Source organism: Leptinotarsa decemlineata, unplaced genomic scaffold (genome assembly GCF_025532065.1).
Source record: "Leptinotarsa decemlineata unplaced genomic scaffold, Ldec_3_MD MMD2_tig00001719_RagTag_RagTag, whole genome shotgun sequence".
Classification (NCBI taxonomy): domain Eukaryota; kingdom Metazoa; phylum Arthropoda; class Insecta; order Coleoptera; family Chrysomelidae; genus Leptinotarsa; species Leptinotarsa decemlineata.
The window spans coordinates 2,123,905-2,127,578 of NW_027412569.1; positions in this window are offsets into that span (position 1 = coordinate 2,123,905).

Genomic DNA, 3,674 nt, shown 5'->3' on the forward strand with positions numbered 1-3,674 from the left:
TTCAGCATTAAAAAATACATTTCGATTTGAAGTTATGGCCATCAAAGCGAAATATTATTTTTTTACACATTTTGTTAAAGTGGGGACTACGAAAAATGAAAATTTGCTAAAACGATAAATAGACAACATCCTGTATACGACAGTTTATTTTGAAAGCCTGTAATATTACGAATTACACAACTATGGTGATAATCACGGTCAATTTTTTTAAAGAGTAAAATAATTTTCAAAGTTTTTGGTGCAGAGTCATTTTCTTTTTTTGTTAACACCGAAAATTACTCAAAATCATACTGTATTGTAACAAGAGCTCAATATTCAATTATATCAAATCACTCAACATCAAAATAAATTAGGTATTTTGGGACAAACTCATTGATTTTCTGGAGATTTTCTTGTTCCAAATAATTCTCCAAAATAATCTCCAGAAAATCAATGAGTTTGTTCTAAGATACCAATTTTATTTAAATGTTTTGTGATTTGATATCATTAAATAATAAGTTCTTGTTACAATACTGCACAATTTTGAGTAATTTTAGGTGTTGACAAAAAATAAAAATAACTGCACCAAAAACTTTGAAAATTATTTTACTTTAAAAAAAATTGACCGTGGTTAACACCATAGTTGTGTAATTTGTAATATTGCAGGCTTTCAAAATGAACCGTCGTATACAGGATGCTGTTCATTTATCTTTGAGCAAATTTTCATTTTTCGTAGTCCCATTAAAAAAAATTGATAAGAAAATTAAACTTCACTCAGATGGCCATGACTTCAAATCTAGATGTAGTGTTTAATGCTGAAAAACTTTTCTAAAGAACATTTTCCGAAATTTTTCAAAATGGAAGTACTTCAATCTTGTCTCAAAATCAAATATTTGAAGGCTCCTCGTAAATTACGTGCGTTTTACTGTATTTCGTTGGTGCATGTTCAGTTTTAGGGGATGAACGAACTTTTATCAAGAATAACTTTTTGTTGAAAAATAAGTTTCCCATATGGTGCATACTTTGGGGATGACACTGTATATTCAATCTATTCCTTTCCGTCGGTTTCCTCAACTATAATAATAATAATAACTTCAGCCCACTCACTTGAATCCGTTGTGAGGAACGATAAGTGCTTAATTCATTGGAATCATTCATTCCCCACCACTGCGCTTATTCAGGTCACATGATTCTCGGACCCAATGATCACTTACTTACGGTATGGGGAGTGGTCGTTGGTTGATAATGCTGGCACGCCTTCCTGAATGTATCGGGTCTTCGGGGGATAGGACCTGACCAGCGTGGTAAAGAAATTTATACGTCTTTATTCACCATATAAAGTACAATTGAAACAGACAAAAAGAAGAAAAAAAAACAACTTTCAGTATAAAGATGAATAGGCGGAGTATCAGCCAAGGCTAGGAATAGCAATAGTTGAATAACAATAACAATAAGAGGCGAGTAAACAGTGATACTGTAATGACAAGATCAGGAAATTAGTTAATGCAACCGCTGCAGAAAATTCCTTTTTCTACTCCCGTACGTGAAATAGTACTTTCACACACCGTTCACGAATCGTAAAATGTAATTTCACGCCCTTGTGCGTGAAATTATTTTTACGCCCTAGGGCGTGAAATAAACCCATAAGAATAACATGGTACATTCAAGTGTTTTTATTACCAGTGCGTGAAATATACTCATAAGAAATACATTGTAGTCTGTCCATAAGACCTAATACATGAATATTTCGCTGATAGGCGGCCTTAGTGCATCTTTTGTTTAAGAGCAGCAATAAATCATAAATAAACTGTCAAAATAGCTTGATCATTTTTGTTGTGAGCTCATTGTTGAGAGTTAATTATTAATATTTTAACATTATATTATAATGGATTCTGATCATTCAGATATACGAAGTACCCCGCCGGATGTTATGGATGCAGCCAATGAGGCTAGTAAGACTTTATTACCCCAAAAATCATTGAGCGTGTATGAAAATACGTATGAGAAATTCATGGCATGGAGGAAAACAAAGAATATCAATTCATTTTCTGAAAATGTAATATTGGCATATTTGTCAGAATTATCCAAGAACTTTAAGGCAGCAACACTTTGGAGTAATTTCTCAATGCTAAAAAGTACCATCAGCATTAAAAAAAAAACATAAATATTGACTATCCTAAGGTAAGTGCTTTTTTAAAAAGGAAGAGTGAGGGATACGTTCTCAAAAAATCCAGAGTTTTGGAGAAAGAACAAATACTGAAGTTTATACAAGAAGCTCCTGACGAAAAATTTGTATTGTACACGCTTGTGTAAAAAAATCGATTTCACGCACTTGTTACACAATATACTATTTTGTATTACCAAGGTCGGGAACGGACAAGAGACTAGACAGTTGAGTAAGTCTTCAGTCTTTTTTTACCTATGTACCTATGAGATCGAAACTCTCAGGGTTTTTTCAAGGACAAAACACAAGCACTTCAGGAAAATCCTTAAAGTGCTCTCAGAGCGATGCCTGTGCGAAAGTAGCGATTCACATTGGATTTGAATCGCTGTAGTTTAAATCTATTTGGAAAAACGTTCTCAGGAAGTTGGTTATTATCAGGCAGATGATTATGATATTAGGGTGCATTATACGAGACGAATTGGGTGAAGATGGAAGATTTTTCTATGGGGATGAAAAAAACTGAATTGTTTCTTGTGGTGAAACTATTGGAAATGTTTGAAGCTTCTTCAGTAAATAATCAGGTTGACGGGATATCACAACTTTATGTGTGTTGGTGAATAGATGCAATGTTCTAACTTTCTCAACTTTCAACCATCCTAATTCTTGTTGAAGAACATCCGAGTGACTTGAAGCAGATTCATAAATACTGTCGCAATAAGAAATTTTTGACCAGTTGATAAGTTACTCGCATAGTCTAAGTTTTGAGTTTGTGTTAACAAATCACGATTTGGAAAAAGCTGCCTGAGAACTTTATAAGAAGTTTGATTTTTTATCATTTTCGATGCGGAGTTGAAAAGTGAAGTTGGTGAGCTCTCTGTTCTTCTCAAGTCCAGAAATCATTATTGCAGATTCATTAGAATAGAGCTTGAGCTTATGGGCTGTAGAAATGTCAAAGATGGCTTGAAGATCGTTATTAATTTATGACTGAGCAGATGTAGAATCACCAGGCAGAGAAATATAACTGCGTGTCATCTGCATAGTGATGTATATTGCAATTTTTTACAAACAGATAAAAATCACAGATATACAAGATAACAAGCACGGGCCCAAGAATAGATCCTTGTGACACTCCCTTTGATGCCAGTGGAATATTCGATACAACTCCATCCACGACAACTCTTTCAGTACGATTCTTCAGATAGTTTCCTGAGAGTGATGTTGCTTTTCGAGAAAACCAAAGTAGACAAGTTTGTCACACAATATTTCTTCCATACCTATGGAACTTACAACTTCTCTAAGGTTATCGAAACGACTGACACAGTGACCTAAAAAAGTACAATACAAACAAAATTCTTTAGTCTGATAACCAAAAAATGTGTTATTATATAGTTGAAATTTTCCAGTTATATTGGATGGAGATATTGTTAAGATCGTCTTCATTACGACATTCGATAATTAGGTTTAATTTTCTTTCAGTAACACCGTCCATCTCATATCTCGATTTTATTTCCGCATAGAAACTGATATCTTC